Source organism: Triticum urartu, chromosome 3 (genome assembly GCF_003073215.2).
Source record: "Triticum urartu cultivar G1812 chromosome 3, Tu2.1, whole genome shotgun sequence".
In the NCBI taxonomy this organism is placed as follows: Eukaryota; Viridiplantae; Streptophyta; class Magnoliopsida; order Poales; family Poaceae; genus Triticum; species Triticum urartu.
Window position 1 is genome coordinate 279,617,934 of NC_053024.1, and position 20,141 is coordinate 279,638,074.

Below are 20,141 nucleotides of genomic sequence, written 5' to 3' on the forward strand. Positions count from 1 at the left end.
ATGCAGAGATGTGAAGAAACTAATCTTTTCTTGAATTGGGAAAAGTTCCACTTTATGGTTAATGAAGGTATTGTCTTGGGGCACAAAGTTTGTGAAGGAGGTATTAAAGTTGATAAAGCCAAGGTTGATGCTATTGAAAAGATGCCATGTCCCAAGGACATCAAAGGTATAAGAAGTTTCCTTGGTCACGCCGGATTTTATAGGAGGTTCATTAAGGACTTCTCAAAAATTTCTCGGCCTCTGACTAATTTATTGCAAAAAGATATACCATTTGTCTTTGATGAAGATTGTGTAGAAGCATTTGAAATACTTAAGAAAGCATTAGTCTCTGCACCTATTGTTCAGCCACCTGATTGGAATTTACCCTTTGAAATTATGTGTGATGCTAGTGATTATGCTGTAGGTGCTGTTCTAGGGCAAAGAGTTGATAAGAAACTAAATGTTATTCATTATGCTAGTAAGACTCTAGACAATGCTCGAAGAAATTATGCTACTACTGAAAAAGAGCTTTTAGCAGTTGTATTTGCTTGTGATAAGTTTAGATCTTATATCGTTGATTCTAAAGTAACTATTCACACTGATCATGCTGCTATTAAATATCTTATGGAAAAGAAAGATGCTAAACCTAGACTTATTAGATGGGTTCTCTTGCTACAAGAATTTGATTTGAATATTGTTGATAGAAAGGGAGCTGAGAACCCCATTGCAGACAACTTATCTAGGTTAGAAAATATTCTTGATGACCCACTACCTATTAATGATGACTTTCCTGATGAACAATTAAATGTTATAAGTACTTCTCATAGTACTCCATGGTATGCTGATTATGCTAATTATATTGTTGCTAAGTTTATACCACCTAGCTTCACATACCAGCAAAAGAAAAAGTTCTTCTATGACTTGAGACATTACTTTTGGGATGACCCGCATCTTTATAAAGAAGGAGTAGATGGTGTTGTTAGACGTTGTGTACCTGAGCATGAACAGGAACAGATCCTACGCAAGTGTCATTCCGAGTCTTATGGAGGACACCACGCTGGAGATAGAACTGCACATAAGGTATTGCAATCTGGTTTTTATTGGCCTACTCTCTTCAAGGATGCCCGTAAGTTTGTCTTGTCTTGTGATGAATGTCAAAGAATTGGTAATATTAGTAGACGTCAAGAAATGCCTATGAATTATTCACTTGTTATTGAACTGTTTGATGTTTGGGGCTTTGATTATATGGGACCTTTTCCTGCCTCTAATGGATATACACATATTCTAGTTGTTGTTGATTACGTTACTAAGTGGGTAGAAGCTATTCCAACTAGTAGTGCTGATCATAACACTTCTATTAAAATGCTTAAAGAAGTTATTTTTCCAAGGTTTGGAGTCCCTAGATATTTAATGACTGATGGTGGTTCACATTTTATTCATGGTGCCTTTCGTAAAATGCTTGCTAAATATGATTTTAATCATAGAATTGCATCTCCTTATCACCCACAGTCTAGTGGTCAAGTAGAGTTGAGCAATAGAGAGCTCAAATTAATTTTGCAAAAGACTGTTAATAGGTCTAGAAAGAATTGGTCTAAGAAACTTGATGATGCATTATGGGCATATAGAACTGCATATAAAAATCCTATGGGTATGTCTCCGTATAAAATGGTTTATGGAAAAGCATGTCACTTACTTCTCGAACTAGAACATAAGGCATATTGGGCTATTAAAGAACTCAACTATGATTTCAAACTTGCCGATGAGAAGAGGTTATTTGATATTAGCTCACTTGATGAATGGAGAACCCAAGCTTATGAAAATGCCAAGTTGTTTAAAGAAAAAGTTAAAAGATGGCATGACAAGAGGATACAAAAGCGTGAGTTTAATGTAGGTGATTATGTATTGCTATACAACTCTCGTTTAAGATTTTTTGCAGGAAAACTTCTCTCTAAATGGGAAGGCCCCTATGTTATGGAGGAGCTCTACCGTTCCGGTGCCATAAAAATCAACAACTTCGAAGGCACAAATCCGAAGGTGGTAAATGGTCAAAGAATTAAACATTATATCTTAGGTAATCCCATAAATGTTGAAACCAATATTATTGAAACCGTAACCCTGCAGGAATACATAAGGGACACTTTCCAGAACGTTTCAGATTCCGAAAGGAATAGGTATGTGGTACGGTAAGTAAACCGACTCCAAAACAATTTTTAAGGCAATATTTCTCCGTTTTGGAATATTTAGAAAAATAGAAAAATAAGTAGCAGTCCGGGAAGGATACGAGGGCCCCACGAGGGTGGTGGGCGCGCCCCCTACCTCATGGGCCTTCCGGACTCCGTTTTCTTGCACGTTATGTATTTTGGTCGGTAAAAAATCATTATATAACCTCCCGAAGGTTTTGACTCCCGTATCATGCAAACCTCCTCTGTTCTTGTTTCGAGCTATTTTCTGTCAGGGTTTTCTAGGCTAGGCATCATGTCGTCTCCCTCCTCCAACAATGGTGACAACGATGCTTCGCTAATGAAGATAGATCTGAAGAGGGAAGAACCCACGAAGGTCAACAAGGATGAAAGGACCAAGAAGGTCACGAAGGATCAAGCTCCGGCAGCAAAAGACATCCTTCAACTTGATCATAACCTTCTTACCCCAACTGAGATCGAAGCTTTCAAGATGATTGAGTTAGCTCGTATACAAAACAAGTATCTCACACAAGAAAATATTTTGTTGAAGGAGCATATTGTCGCACTCAAGGGCATTATCCGCAAGCTGGAGGACCTCTTACGCCCGATGTGCGATTATCCATCACCACCACTGTCTCCTCCAACAAAGAAGAATTGAGTATCTGGGTATGGGCACTCCCCTTGGCAACTGCCAAGCTTGGGGGAGGTGCCCCGGTATCGTATCACAATCATAACTCCTATCTTTACCGTTTTTTCTTAGTTCGATCCTATTAGTAGTATCTGATCTAGTAGAATAAAGTTTATGGCATGATCTAGTTTTGAGTTTTGCTTTATGATCGATCTATGTAATCGAGTCCGTGAGTTATATATAATAAAGATTAGTGTTGAGTCAAGGGCTTGATTGTTTTGCCATAATCTTGGGTGAATAAAAGAAATAAGAAAAGAATAAAAAGAAACAAAAAGTTCATATTGATCTTATTGAGAGTAATGACTTCACATAGAAGAGTATGATGATTAAAAGTTGTTGGGAGTTGGCAGACATAGCTTTGCCCATTGTTGCAATTAATAGGAAGTAATAAGGAAAGAGAGGTTTTCACATATAGATATATTGTCATTGACATCTTTTATGATTGGGAGCACTCATCAAAATATGACATGCTAAAGAGTTGAAGTTGGACAAGGAAGACAACGTAATGAGTTATGTCTTTCTTATATCTGAGATAAAGTATGTTGTCATGGTTCCTCTAACTTGTTGAGCTTGCCTTTCGCCCTCATGCTAGCCAAATTCTCAGCACCAAGTAGAAATACTACATGTGCTTCCAAAATCCCTAAACCAGTTTTGCCATGAGAGTCCACCATATCTACCTATGGATTGAGTAAGATCCTTCAAGTAAGTTGTCATCGGTGCAAAGCAATAAAAATTGCTCTAAATATGTATGATTGATTGGTGAGGGAGAAATAAGCTTTATACGATCTTGTGATGTGGAAGTAATAAAAGCGACGGACTGCATAATAAAGGTTCATATCACAAGGGGCAATATAAAGTGACGTTCTTTCGCATTAAGATTTTGTGCATCCGACCATAAAAGCGCATGGCAACCTCTGCTTCCCTCTGCGAAGGGCCTATCCTTTATTATTATCTTCTACCTTATGCAAGAGTCATGGTGATCTTCACCTTTTCTTTTTCATTTAATCCTTTGGCAAGCTCAGCATGTTGGAAAGAACATGATATATATATATATATATATATATATATATATATATAATTGGATGTAGGGGAGCATGAACCTTTATTGTTGACATTACCCTTGAGGTAAAAGGTTGTGGGGCAAAACTATAAGCCCCTATCTTTCTCTGTGTCCGATTAAAACTCTGTAACCACAAGTATTGCGTGAGTGTTAGCAATTATGGAGGACTAAATGATAGTTGAGTATGTGGACTTGCTTTTTAGCTCTGACATAGACTCTTTCCGATGTTATGATAAATTGCAATTGCTTCAATGACTGAGATTATAGTTTGTTGGAACCCAATAAGGTTTATGATTTATACTTTTACATTGTGAATAGATCATCACTTGAACATAAGTAATCATATGACAAAATCTATATATGTTGCTGTTATGAGAATAATCATAATGCCTTCATGTCCGTATTTTATTTTTATCGACGCCCCTACCTCTAAACATGAGGACATATTTATTGTTATCGGCTTTTCGCTTGAGGACAAGCGAGGTCTAAGCTTGGGGGAGTTGATACGTCCATTTTGCATCATGCTTTTATATCAATATTTATTGCATTATGGACTGTTATTTCACTTTATGTCACGATACTTATGGCTATTCTCTCTTATTTTACAAGGTTTATATAAAGAGGGAGAATGCCGGCAGCTGGAATTCTGGCCTGGATAAGGAGCAAATATTAGAGATCTATTCTGCGCAACTCCAAAAGTCCTGAAACTCCACGGAACGTCTTAAAAGAAATAAAGAAAAATCCACGCCAAAGATGAAGGCTAGGGGGCCCACACCCTGCTCACGAGGGTGGGGGGCGCGCCCCCGCGCCCCCCTATCTCGTGGGCCCCCTGGTGGCTCTCCGATGCCCATCTTCTCCTATATGAGGTCTTTCGATGAGAAAAAATAAAGAAGGAACTTTTCGGGACAAGACTCCGCCGCCACGAGGCGGAACCTTGACGAATCCAATCTAGAGCTCCGGCAGAGCTATTCTGCCGGGGAAACTTCTCTCCCAGAGGGGGAAATCATCACCATCATCATCACCAACGCTCCTCTCATCAGGAGAGGGCAATCTCCATCAACATCTTCACCAACACCATCTCATCTCCAAACCCTAGTTCATCTCTTGTATCCAATTCTTGTCTCAAAGTCCGGGATTGGTGCTAGTAGGTTGCTAGTAGTGTTGATTACTCCTTGTAGTTGATGCTAGTTGGTTTAATTGGTGGAAGATTATATGTTAAGATCCTATATCATTTTATTACCCCTCTGATTATGAACATGAATATGCTTTGTGAGTAATTACGTTCGTTCCTGAGGACAAGGGAGAAGTCTTGCTATGAGTAGTCATGTGAATTTGGTATTCGTTTGATATTTTGATAAGATGTGTGTTGTCTAGCCTCTAGTGGTGTTATGTGAACGTCGACTACATAACACTTCACCATTATTTGGGCCTAGAGGAAGGCATTGGGTTGATAGAGTGACAGAAGCTTAAACCCTAGTTTATGCGTTGCTTCGTAAGGGGCTGATTTGGATCCACATGTTTCATGCTATGGTTAGGTTTACCTTAATACTTTTGTTGTAGTTGCGGATGCTTGCAATAGAGGTTAATCATAAGTGGGATGCTTGTTCAATTAAGAACATCACCCAAGCACCGGTCCACCCACATGTCAAATTATCAAAGTATCGAACGCGAATCATATGAACGTGATGAAAACTAGCTTGACGATATTCCCATGTGTCCTCGGGAGCGCTTTTCCTATTATAAGAGTTTGTTCCGGCTTTTCCTTTGCTACAAAAGGATTGGGCCACCCTGCTGCACTTTATTTACTTTTGTTACTTGTTGCTCGTTACAAATTATCCTATCACAAAACTATCTGTTACTCACTTATTTCAGTACTTGTAGAGAATACCTTGCTGAAAACCGCTTATCATTTCCTTCTGCTCCTCGTTGGGTTCGACACTCTTACTTATCGAAAGGACTACGATAGATCCCCTATACTTGTGGGTCATCAAATACATATGTACATCAACCTCATGACATCTACAGATACTCCAACGATCTAGTGGAAACCTCCGGGTTAAAAGTCACACGACGGCGCTGCCTTGAGGACTCTCCCTAAGGGCCAGGTGTAGGGTGAGACCTAAGCATAGTGGCTACAGGAGTAGCGACAAGGGAAGCCCAGGCAGTAGGGGCATCGCGAGGAGTCACTGCCAAAGGGTTCCTGGTACCCTTTGTGGTCACCGAAGTAACAGGAGTAACAGAGGCTGGAGGAATGAACGGAGTGAATCCGACAATAGGTGGAGGGTTCCTATTCTGAGCAGCGGCAAGGGCTATCCATCTCGGATTAACTCTCGGGCCAACTCATAAATCAAGAGACATAGCAAGAAAGATGTCTAGCAGGACGATCGCACGCCAGATCAATAAAAGGAATGTGGATGCGCCCGTTCTCGTGCAGAGATGGGTAGAAGTAGAAACTTGGATGGCCCTGCATGTAAACCTCGTTGTAGCGCAAGTCTAAAAGAGCCTCGAGTGCAGCATATTGGATGGCCTGGGATGGTGTGGCAGCGAAACCACCCTTAGAGGAACAGGTGTAAGCGTCAGAAGGAGAATTGTGGTGTAAAGTGACCTCCGCGTAATACTCGTATAGCGAACTGGCTAGATGCTCCCGATACACCTGATACACTGAATCAGCACCCTCTGGGTAGAGTCGTCGCCACAAATTCTGAAGTAGGTGTGGCGAGGTGTATGTGTTGGAAATATGCCCTAGAGGCAATAATAAATTGGTTATTATTATATTATATTTCATTGTTCATGATAATCGTTTATTATCCATGCTAGAATTGTATTGATAGGAAACTTAGATACATGTGTGGATACATAGACAACACCATGTCCCTAGTAAGCCTCTAGTTGACTAGCTCGTTGATCAATAGATGGTTACGGTTTCCTGACCATGGACATTGGATGTCGTTGATAACGGGATCACATCATTAGGAGAATGATGTGATGGACAAGACCCAATCCTAAGCCTAGCACAAGATCGTGTAGTTCGTATGCTAAAGCTTTTCTAATGTAAAGTATCATTTCCTTAGACCATGAGATTGTGCAACTCCCGGATACCGTAGGAGTGCTTTGGGTGTACCAAACGTGACAATGTAACTGGGTGGCTATAAAGGTGCACTACGGGTATCTCCGAAAGTGTCTGTTGGGTTGGCACGAATCGAGACTGGGATTTGTCACTCCGTGTGACGGAGAGGTATCTCTGGGCTCACTCGGTAGGACATCATCATAATGAGCTCAATGTGACTAAGCAGTTAGTCGTAGGATCATGCGTTACGGAACGACTAAAGTGACTTGCCGGTAACGAGATTGAACAAGGTATTGGGATACCGACGATCGAACCTCTGGCAAGTAACATACCGATTGACAAAGGGAATTGAATACGGGATTGATCGAATCCCCGACATCGTGGTTCATCCGATGAGATCATCGTGGAACATGTGGGAGCCAATATGGGTATCCAGATCCCGCTATCGGTTATTGGCGGTCATGTCTGCATGGTTCCCGAACCCGTAGGGTCTACACACTTAAGGTTCGGTGACGCTAGAGTTGTTATGGGAAATAGTATGTGGTTACCGAAGGTAGTTCGGAGTCCTGGATAAGATCCCGGACGTCACGAGGAGCTCCGGAATGGTCCGGCGGTGAAGATTGATATATTGGACGAAGGGTATTGGAGTCCGGAAGTGTTCTGGAGGTACCAGGCTATGGCCAGCATGACCGAAAGGTGTTTCGGGAGCCCCGACAAGTGTTGGAGGGCCTCATGGGCCAAAGGGGAAGGGGCAAACCAGCCCACTGAGGGGTGGTGCGCCCCCCACACCCTTTCCCATGTTACTTGGGGAGGTGGGGCGCCTCCACCAGGCTTGGGAGGCAAGCCTCCACCTGCTTGGCTTGGGGGGCAAGTCTCCCTAGGATTTTCCCTAGGGAGATCCAATCTGCTTGGCTGCCGCCCCCTAGGGGAAACCCTAGGGCACCTCCCCCTCTCCCCTTGCCCCTATATATAGTGGAGGGGTGGGAGGGCAGCCACACCTCTTCCCTGGCGCAGCCCTCCCTCGTCCTACACCTCCTCCTCCTCCATAGTGCTTGGCGAAGCCCTGCTGGAGGACCACGAGCTCCATTGCCACCATGCCGTCGTGCTCCTAGAGTTCTCCCTCAACTTCTCCTCTCCCCTTGCTGGATCAAGAAGGAGGAGACGTCCCCGGGCTGTACGTGTGTTGAACATGGAGGCGCCGTCCGTTCGGCGCTAGATCGGATCTTCCGCGATTTGAATCGCCGCGAGTACGACTCCATCAACCGCATTCTTGTAATGCTTCCGCTTAGCGATCTTCAAGGGTATGAAGATGCACTCCCTCTCTCTCGTTGCTAGCATCTCCTAGATTGATCATGGTGACACGTAGGGAAATTTTGAATTATTGCTACGTTCCCCAACAGTGGCATCATGAGCTAGGTCTATGCATAGTTTCTATGCACGAGTAGAACACAAAGCAGTTGTGGGCGTCGATATTGTCAATTTACTTGCCGTTACTAGTCTTATCTTGATTCGGTGGCATCGTGGGATGACGCGTCCCGGACCGACCTTACACGTACACTTACGTGAGACTGGTTCCACCGACTGGCATGCACTAGTTGCATAAGGTGGCTAGCGGGTGTCTGTCTCTCCCACTTTAGTCGGATCGGATTCAATGAAAAGGGTCCTTATGAAGGGTAAATAGAAATTGGCATATCGTGTTGTGGTTTTGGCGTAGGTTAGAAACGTTCTTGCTAGAAACCTATAGCAGCCACGTAAAAACTTGCAACAACAATTAGAGGACGTCTAACTTGTTTTTGCAGCATATGCCTTGTGATGTGATATGGCCAAAAGGATGTGATGAATGATATATGTGATGTATGAGATTGATCATGTTCTTGTAATAGGAATCACGACTTGCATGTCGATGAGTATGACAACCGGCAGGAGCCATAGGAGTTGTCTTAATTTATTTATGACCTGCGTGTCAACTTAAATGTCATGTAATTACTTTACTTTATTGCTAAAGCGTTAGCCATAGTAGTAGAAGTAATAGATGATGAGACAACTTCAAGAAGACACGATGATGGAGATCATGATGATGGAGATCATGGTGTCATGCCGGTGACAACGATGATCATGGAGCCCCAAAGATGGAGATCAAAAGGAGCAAATGATATTGGCCATATCATGTCACTATTTGATTGCATGAGATGTTTATCATGTTTTACATCTTATTTGCTTAGAACGACTGTAGCTTAAATAAGATGATCCCTCGTAATAATTTCAAGAAAGTGTTCCCCCTAACTGTGCACCGTTGCGAAGGTTCGTTGTTTCGAAGCACCACGTGATGATCGGGTGTGATATATTCTAACGTTCGAATACAACGGGTGTAAGCCAGATTTACACACGCAATACACTTAGGTTGACTTGACGAGCCTAGCATGTACAGACATGGCCTCGGAACACGGAAGACCGAAAGGTCAAGCATGAGTCGTATAGAAGATACGATCAACATGAAGATGTTCACCGATGTTGACTAGTCCGTCTCACGTGACGATCGGACACGGCCTAGTTGACTCGGATCATGTTTCACTTAGATGACTAGAGGGATGTCCATCTGAGTGGGAGTTCATTAAATAATTTGATTAGATGAACTTAATTATCATGAACATAGTCTAAATTGTCTTTGCAAATATGTTGTAGATAAATAGCTCACGTTGTAGCTCCCTGTTTCAATACGTTCCTAGAGAAAGACCAAGTTGAAAGATATTATAAGCAATGATGCGGACTAGGTCCGTAGTCCGAGGAGTGTCCTCACTGCTACACAGAAGGCTTACGTCTTTGATGCACCGCTCGATGTGCAAACCCCTACAACGTCGTCTGTGGATGTTGTGAACACCTGACAGACACATCCTGATGACTACTTAATAGTTTAGTTCACCATACTTTACGGCTTAGAATCGGGATTCCAATGACGTTTTGAACACCATAAGACATATGAGATGTTCCAAGAGCTGAAATGGGGATTTTAGGCTCATGCCCGTGTTGAGAGGTATGAGACCTCTAACAAGTTCTTTTGCCAACAAGATGGAGGAGAATAGCTCAGCTAGTGAGCATGTGCTCAGAATGTCTGGGTGCTACAATCACTTAAATCAAGTGGGAGTTAAACTTCCAGATAAGATAGTGATTGAGAGAGTTCTCTAGCCACTATCACTAAGCTACTAGATCTTCGTGATGAACTATGACATGCAAGGGATGGAGTTGATCCCGGAGCTGTTTGCGGTGCTTAAGACCGCAAAAGGTAGAAATCAAGAAGGAGCATCAAGTGTTGATGGTTTAACAAGACCACTGGTTTCAAGAAGGGCAAGGGCTAGAAGGGAAACTTCATGGATGGCAAACCAGTTGCCGCTCCAGTGAAGGAACCCAAGGTTGAACCCAAAACCGAGACTAAGTGCTTCTATTGTAAGGGGAACGGTCATTGGTAGCAGAATTACCCCAAATGCATGGTAGATAAGAAGGATGGCAACTTCAACAAAGTATATACGTGTTATTAATGTGTACCTCACTAGTACTCCTGGTAGCACCTGGGTATTGGATACCGGTTCAGTTGCTATTATTGGTGACTTGAAGTAAAAGCTACGGACTAAACGGAGACTGGCTAAGGGTGAGGTGACGATGTGTGTTGGAAGTGTTTCCAAAGTTGATGAGATCACCATCGCACGCTCCATCTGCCTTCGGGATTAGTATTGAACCTAGATAAATGTTATCAGGTGTCTACGTTGAGCATGAATATGATTAGATCATGTTCATTGCAATACGGTTATTCATTTAAGTTAGAGAATAATGGTTATTCTATTTACATGAATAATACCTTTCATGGTCATGCACCCTATGTGAATGGTTCATTGAATCTCGGTCGTGGTAATACACATGTTCACGCCAAAAGATGTGGAGTTATTAATGATAGTACCACTTTCTTGTGGCACTGCCGCTTAGGTCATATTGGCGTAAGATGCAGGAAGAAACTCCATGTCGATGGATGTTTGGAGTCACTTGATTTTGAATCGCTTGACACATGCGAGCCATGCCTCATGGGCAAGATGACTAAGACCCCGTTTTCAGGTACAATGAAATGGGCAAGTGACTTGTTGGAAATCATACATGCTGATGCGTGTGATCCAATGAGAATTGAAGCGTGCGGTGGATATCGCTATTTTCTCATCTTCACTGACGATTTGAGTAGATATAGGTATATTTACTTAATGAAGCACAAGTCTGAAACGTTTGAAAAGTTCAAGCGATTTCAGAGTGAAGTTAAGAATCATCATAACAAGAAGATCAAATTCCTACGATCTGATCAATGAGAATTTCTGAGTTATGAGTTTGGCAAACACTTAAGACATCGTGGAATTGTTTCACAGTTGAAGCCACCTGGAACACCATAGGGTAATGGTGTGTCCAGACGTCGTAATCAAACCCTATGAGATATGGTGTGATCTATGATGTCTCCTGCCGATCTACCATTTTCATTTTGAGGTTATGCGTTAGAGACAGCTGCATTCACTTTAGATAGGGCACCATCTAAGTCCATTGAGACGACGTCGAACGTTGGAACCAAAGTTTTCATTTCTTAATGTTTGGGGCTGCGATGCTTAAGGCTTCATCCGGAGAAGCTCGAACCCAAAGAAGCCAAACAGATCTTCATAGGATACCCAAAGGTGACAGTTGGGTACACCTTCTATCTCAGATCCGAGGGCAAATTGTTTGTCACTAAGAACGGGTCCTTCTCAAGAAGGAGTTTCTCTCGAAAGAATTGAGTGGGAGGAAGATAGAACTTGATGAGGTTGTCAAACCTTTACTTCAACCAGAGAGTGATGCAACACAGAAAGATGTTTTCTGTGGCGCCTACGTCTGTTGAATAGGAAGTTAATGATAGTGATCATGAAGCTTCGGATCAAGTTGCTATCGAACCTCGTAGGTCGACAAGGGTATGTACTACTCCTGAGTGGTACGGTAATCCTGTCTTAGATATCATGTTGTTAGACAACAATGAACCTACGAGCTATGGAGAAGCGATGGTGGGCCCGTATTCCGACAAATGGTTAGAAGCCATGAAATCCGAGATAGGATCCATGTACCAGAACAAAGTATGGACTTTGGTGGACTTGCCCAATGATCGGCAAGCCATTGAGATAAATGGATCTTTAAGAAGAAGACGGACGTGGGCGGTAATGTTACCATCTATGAAGCTCGACTTGTGGGAAAGAGTCTTTTCACAAGTTCAAGGAGTTGATTACGATGAGAATTTCTCACCCGTAGCGATGCTTAAGTCCGTCGGAATCATGTTAGCATTAGCTGTATTTTTCGATTATGAAATCTGACAGATGGATGTCAAAACAAGTTTCCTTACCAGTTTTCGTAAGAAAAAGTTGTATGTGATACAATAAAAGGTTTTGTCGATCCTAAGGATGCTAAAAGGTATGCTGGCTACAACAATCCTTTTATGGACTAGAGCAAGCATCTCGGAGTCGGAATATATGCTTTGATGGAGTGATCAAAGCTTTTAGGTTTATACAATGTTTGCTAGAAACTTGTATTTACAAGAAAGTGAGTGGGAGCACTACAACATTTCTGATAAGTATATGTGGATGACATATTGTTGATTCGAAATAATGTAGAATTTCTGGAAAGCATAAACGGTTGTTTGAAGAGTGATTTTCAAAGGAAGACCTGGATAAAGCTGCTTACATATTGGGCATCAAGATCTATAGAGATAGATCAAAACGCCTAATGATACTTTCAAAGAACGCACACCTTGACATGTTTTTGAAGGAGTTCAAAATAGATCAGTCAAAGAAGGGGTTCTCATCTGAGTTGTAAGGTGTGAAGTTGAGTAAGAATCGAAGATTGAGCATGGCAGATGAAAGAGGAAGGACAAAGGTCGTCCCCTATGCTTTTGTCATAGGCTCTATACGGTATGCCATGCTGAGTACCGCACCAGATGTGTGCCTTGCCACATGTCTGGAAAGAGGGTACAAAGGTGATCTAGGAGTGGATCACCAGATAGCGGTCAAAATTATCCTTAGAGGAATAAGGAAATGTTTCTCGGTTATGGAGGTGATAAAGAGTTCGACGTAAAGAGTTACGTCGATGCAAGCTTAACACCTATCCGGATAGCTCTGAGTAGAGATACCGGATACGTATAATGGAGCAACAATTTGGAATAGCTCCAAGTGGAACGTGGTAGCAGCATCTACGATATGACATAAAGTTTTGCGAAATACATAGGGATCTGAATATGGCAGACCCGTTGACTACAACCTCTCTCACAAGCATAACATGATCAAACTCAGAACTCATTGAGTGTTAATCACATAGTGATGTGAACTAGATTAGTGACTCTAGTAAACTCTTTGGATGTTGGTCACATGGCGATGTGACCTGTGAGTGTTAATCACATGGCGATGTGAACTAGATTATTGACTCTAGTGCAAGTGGGAGACTGTTGGAAATATGCCCTAGAGGCAATAATAAATTTGTTATTATTATATTATATTTCATTGTTCATGATAATCGTTTATTATCCATGCTAGAATTGTATTGATAGGAAACTCAGATACATGTGTGGATACATAGACAACACCATGTCCCTAGTAAGCCTCTAGTTGACTAGCTCGTTGATCAATAGATGGTTACGGTTTCCTGACCATGGACATTGGATGTCGTTGATAACGGGATCACATCATTAGGAGAATGATGTGATGGACAAGACCCAATCCTAAGCCTAGCACAAGATCGTGTAGTTCGTATGCTAAAGCTTTTCTAATGTAAAGTATCATTTCCTTAGACCATGAGATTGTGCAACTCCCGGATACCGTAGGAGTGCTTTGGGTGTACCAAACGTGACAATGTAACTGGGTGGCTATAAAGGTGCACTACGGGTATCTCCGAAAGTGTCTGTTGGGTTGGCACGAATCGAGACTGGGATTTGTCACTCCGTGTGACGGAGAGGTATCTCTGGGCTCACTCGGTAGGACATCATCATAATGAGCTCAATGTGACTAAGCAGTTAGTCGTAGGATCATGCGTTACGGAACGACTAAAGTGACTTGCCGGTAACGAGATTGAACAAGGTATTGGGATACCGACGATCGAACCTCTGGCAAGTAACATACCGATTGACAAAGGGAATTGAATACGGGATTGATCGAATCCCCGACATCGTGGTTCATCCGATGAGATCATCGTGGAACATGTGGGAGCCAATATGGGTATCCAGATCCCGCTATCGGTTATTGGCGGTCATGTCTGCATGGTTCCCGAACCCGTAGGGTCTACACACTTAAGGTTCGGTGACGCTAGAGTTGTTATGGGAAATAGTATGTGGTTACCGAAGGTAGTTCGGAGTCCTGGATAAGATCCCGGACGTCACGAGGAGCTCCGGAATGGTCCGGCGGTGAAGATTGATATATTGGACGAAGGGTATTGGAGTCCGGAAGTGTTCTGGAGGTACCAGGCTATGGCCAGCATGACCGAAAGGTGTTTCGGGAGCCCCGACAAGTGTTGGAGGGCCTCATGGGCCAAAGGGGAAGGGGCAAACCAGCCCACTGAGGGGTGGTGCGCCCCCCACACCCTTTCCCACGTTACTTGGGGAGGTGGGGCGCCTCCACCAGGCTTGGGAGGCAAGCCTCCACCTGCTTGGCTTGGGGGGCAAGTCTCCCTAGGATTTTCCCTAGGGAGATCCAATCTGCTTGGCTGCCGCCCCCTAGGGGAAACCCTAGGGCACCTCCCCCTCTCCCCTTGCCCCTATATATAGTGGAGGGGTGGGAGGGCAGCCACACCTCTTCCCTGGCGCAGCCCTCCCTCGTCCTACACCTCCTCCTCCTCCATAGTGCTTGGCGAAGCCCTGCTGGAGGACCACGAGCTCCATTGCCACCATGCCGTCGTGCTCCTAGAGTTCTCCCTCAACTTCTCCTCTCCCCTTGCTGGATCAAGAAGGAGGAGACGTCCCCGGGCTGTATGTGTGTTGAACATGGAGGCGCCGTCCGTTCGGCGCTAGATCGGATCTTCCGCGATTTGAATCGCCGCGAGTACGACTCCATCAATCGCGTTCTTGTAACGCTTCCGCTTAGCGATCTTCAAGGGTATGAAGATGCACTCCCTCTCTCTCTTTGCTAGCATCTCCTAGATTGATCTTGGTGACACGTAGGAAAATTTTGAATTATTGCTACGTTCCCAACGGTATGGTGCTAGCTCCGACAGGTACAGGAATGGAACTGGAGCTGTCTACACTCACAATCATTAGACGGTTAGTAATAACAATAAATAAAATGCATGCAATGCAACAACCAATTTCTATTACTACCGGCACTCAAAGTAAGCTAACTACCGTTCATCTAGCGCAACGACGGTCTAGCATGTCCTGCGGACTCTCTTACCAAACGGGTTACCTCGTAACCAGAAAGGTGATCATACCTAGATCACAAACGAAACCAACACTTTGGTTCCCACAACGATCATCTTCATGATCTCACAAATCATCACACAACCAGTGCCAGACATAAACCTTTGTGTGCAAGGTTAATTATAAATGTTGATGCATGGTGTGACTTACTCACGAGCTATGTCCGTAACCGAGGATGCGACTATCGATAGATTGAAAATACACTCTGCAGAGGTAGCGCACTTTACCCACACCACGGAACCCATGGCCTCATCTTCCCATTCGAGTGGACCAACGGCGTTCCGACAGAAGCCTCCCATTCCCATGACACTCTTCCGGCCACTCCGACTAACTCCCCACTGGGCTATGTCATGGGTGGCCCCATACCAACCAAAGGCATCAACATCCACCGTCGTGGCAAAACGGTCCCAAATGGGGACAAGGTACCATAACAAAAAATGGGCACACAAGGTTATGTTTGCTTACCGGGCCAGGGTACTGCACGCCCATAACCTTCCCTCGTTTGAGGCACCGGAGAGAGGCATGACAACGGACCGAATAACGACCTTCCCATAAAGGAAAATGTGGTTACACTAGGAAAAACTCAATTTAGTGGCACCATGACTTGCTCAACGTTATGTTCAATTTGAATTAACATCAGTATTAACTTGAAATAAAATAACTCGAGTAACAATATGCCATGAAAATGAAACTATTCGACATGTGTCACATACCACTAAAAGTAAACAGATCAACAACATCAAAACTGTCTTCTTGCACTACTCATTATTAAAATTTACTGGTTCTACTTTACTGGTTTTAGTTCTTAGCATTTTGGTTATACGATAATATATTAAAATCAATTAATCACATAATTAAACTACCACCATTCATATCCAAAAGCATAACCACACAATATAATATTTCTTCTACTATCTTAAACTAGTTCAAACACTCAAATAGTACTGTAAACTAAGCATCCAATCATGACAAAGTAATTAACACAAGCAATATTTATTTAAGCAATTAAATGCATGAAACATAGCTCATATTCAAGTTGGAAAAATAATAGATATTGAAATGACACCATACAAATGTTGGTGTGGCTTCCCTTAGTGCAGAGGAGGTTCACACTCCTCCTGGTTATCTTCAAGACAAGCTTCTCCCTGGTGTGCTGCTACAACTTTTCAAAACAAAATAACAAGATTCATTCGAAAATCACCAGAAAATCTAGGCAAAAACGAAAAATCTCCATTTTGGTGTGCTGCTACAACTTTTCAAAACAAACACAATGCAAAAAGAATCAACTCATTTGGACTTATGGTTTAAAAGTTATGGCTGGTCAAAGTTTCTGGTCAAATATTGATTTAAATTTGAATTAAAGAAAATCAGACGGGGGTGACATCGATGGCGTATTCCTGGGATACGCCTCCACTCGTACCGCTTCAGGCGTGAGTGGTGAGGCTGGCAGCGGGCCCCACACGTCAGGTCAAGGGAGAGAGAGAAAACAAAGACGGGCGGCGCTTCACCGGCGCTTTCTCCGGCGAGGAGAGACCGGCGGCCAGATCAAGAGGGAAGGATGGATAGAAGAGACGCTCGCGCACTAGCCTGTACACATGGCTTGGCTAGAGGTGGACGGACGAGGTCAGAACGGGCTTCTCCAGTGGCTGCAGAAAGCGGACCTCACCGGAGTTGAAGACGACGGTGGTGTGGGGCTACACCAGGGGGTCCAACGGGTTCGGACGGCACTAGTGGGCCTCTACTGAGTTGCCTGAGGAGTAGCCTAAGATCGAGGGGCACCGGAGTGAGGAGGAGGGGTTGTGTGGATTGCTGGCAAGCTCAGGTCGGGGACGGCGGCCAGAGGCCTGCTCAGCCAGGCTGCGGCTATGCTACGGGTTTGTGGAGGTTGGGCGGTGAGCTTGCAATGCTCGGAGAGGCTGGAGGGGTCCGAATTTATAGGTGGAGGGGGTGGGGGTACGTGGCTCCGCCGGAGCTCTCTAGAAGCGGTGCACGGTGACGAGGGGCACCAGCGAGGAGGGGCAAGGCTTCAGAGCTCACATGGCCACTATGAAGCTCAAGGACGAGCACAGGAGGTGGTTGGGGAGGAAGACAGGGGAACGGGCGCACTATGGCTTTGGCCGCGATGTTCCCGTGCTCGCTGCCGCTGCTCCAGCGTCAGCGAGTGGCAGGGAGGGGGAAAGGGCGATGAGACGAAGACGGTGGCGCTGTGCGGCAGTCATCGGTGAGCTCTGGAACGATCACGCGTCGAACAAACACTCAAGCACAGCGCAGAGCGCGTTGCCATGGCCGTGTCTTCACGCGGTCATCATGCTGGCATGGCCAAAACGACGCCCACATGATGCCAAACCCTGTCTAGTGTGTTGTCCATGCAGTGTTTATTCTAAAGGAGGAGATGTCTCACTGCTAGGCTGACCAGAAAAGACTAGAGCTTCTTAGCAAGTTTCTGGACAGAAACTTGGTCGCCAAGTTTGGAAGTCTTCTAGAATGAGATTAGGGCTAATCTTCTGGAGTTAAGATTTACTTAGGAAGGTAATGAAGCTCAAGAATAATCAGCCTCATTGGTTCAATGAAAAGGGTGCTTGTTGTAGAAACTGCAATTTGGGTCCAGATCAGAAATGATTTTCTGTAGCAAAATTATTCAAAACAGTTATGCAATATTTTTGCTCAGGGAGGTGGGCCAAGGTCCAAATAATATTTGAGAATTTTCTCAGATTTTTGGGAGCAAGAAAAATGGGGGTTGCTTTGGAGCACAAGTTCCTGAATTGAATTTCAGAGAAGAAAAAGAATAATTTTCTTTTATGAAAAATATTCCTTGGGTCATTGTCGGATTTTTCAGAGAAAGAATGATGATTAAGAGAGGGATGGGTCACTTGGGTGAAAATCAAGGACATGCCCAAGTGGTTAAGTCTGTTTGAATTGATTCAAAAACCCAAATTCAAAGTAGAGGGAAAAGAAGTCTGGAAAAAGAGAGAAGGCAAAAACCAGGCTGTCACACGTATGAATGTGCGAGGGGGTGGACTCGCTAACCCTTTCCACGGTTACATTAGGCCTTGTTTTATAGATTAAGGGGTCACCATAGTTATAAATCAGTCATTATGCACTAATAAGATAGCAAACAGTGCTATCATACCTAACTCTACAGGTTGACAGATTGCATTAAATGTGCCGCTCAACGTCACATTGTTGCTTTCCTGGCAGGCCTTGCCAGGCTGTTTTGCCAGCTTCGCGCCTGCTCGCTTGACACATCACAGGACGGGTGTCTCCTATAGGTATTTCCTGTAGAAAGTGGCTGCATGTGGTGAAAAGCAGCCCCTTAGTCACTTTGGAGCTTGACGCTGCATCGATCGACGATGTGCGTCGTGGTGAGGTGGTTCTGCTTCCATGAGTCCCGACAAGCCTTGCCGGGACGGTCTTGGATGCTCGATACTGGGGGTGACCCTGTCCTTGCTAGGCTCACCTGCCCGGCAAGGGAGGCTTTTTCCTTAGTAGTGTCTCTTGCTCGGCCTTGGTCCTTCTGTGCTGCATGCTGGTCTCTTGAAGAATTGATCTCTTGTGCTTTGGTTGCAGTCTTGTTCTCGTAGCTGTGCACAGTCTGGGCAATGGACCCAGGGGTTTTTGCACCGATGGAAGCCCCTAGGGCTGCCCTGAACGTGCTGCAGGGCGTCATCGGGGTAGGCCCTAATAATTGCATAGGTAGGGGCATGGAAGTGGCTGTCCCCCTGAGAGATTCTTTGCTTCTTCATTAATCTTGTGCCCGGGCCAGTTTCCGGTTTTCCCGGGCGTCGTGTCCAACGTTACGAAAAAACTCAACTCGTGGCCTGCGGATTGCCGACGCCCCATGATCACGGGGCGGAAACTACCATCCCACTTGCTCCCCGCTTGATGCATTGGGATGGGTAGGTGGTAGATGCGGAGAGCGCGGGGATGGGTGCCATGGCGGAAAACCAGGCATCGCTAGTTGGAGCAGAGGGTCGGCCGGGATTCCTGAGCCGCTAAAGTGCAGGGGGCGTATTGGGGGAGCTGGGTGGCCGCTTCCTGAGCAAGAGGCTAGCGCACTGCCCCATCCCTCTATAAAAAGGGGCGAGAGTGGTGCACTTGCTTACACATACTCCTTCCTCCCTCTCCTCAATCTTCCTTTGCTCGCCATGGTGAGCGGATGAGGGCATGATGGTATTCCAGCGATGGGGACAAGAACTTCTGGTCGACAGCACATCCCTCCTCCTCCGGACCACGCGGTGGCGGAACCCACCGTGACAGGAGGAGGGAGGGAGCGAGGTCGTGGTGGCACTCGAGGGAGAGGAGGAAGGGGAGGTGCTTTGGCCGTGCCCCCACCAGAGTCTTCACCCCCAATGGAAGGCCACGTCGGAGACAAGCCTCGAGAGTTTGTTATTACAATGTACAAGCCTCCATGCGGCCATCTCCGCCTCCCTACTCCATTCACACGGGTAATGGAACTCGAACAACCGCGCACACTGAGGCTACACATGAGGGGCTGTGGGAATGGCGGCATGTGGATGGATGTTAACTTCCCTAGTCCTCATGTTATGTATCTCCGCCGTGGCTGGAAAACCATTCCTCGAGCCCATAGCTTGTCGGAGGGGCACGTTCTCCAGTTTAAATTAATGGAGAGCGGCATGTTCTCCGTCAAGATTTTTCGGTGCTCGGGAGCTCGCTTAGCGTCCTGCGCGGAGAGTTCTACCGATGACGAAAGCTCCTCCTCGAGC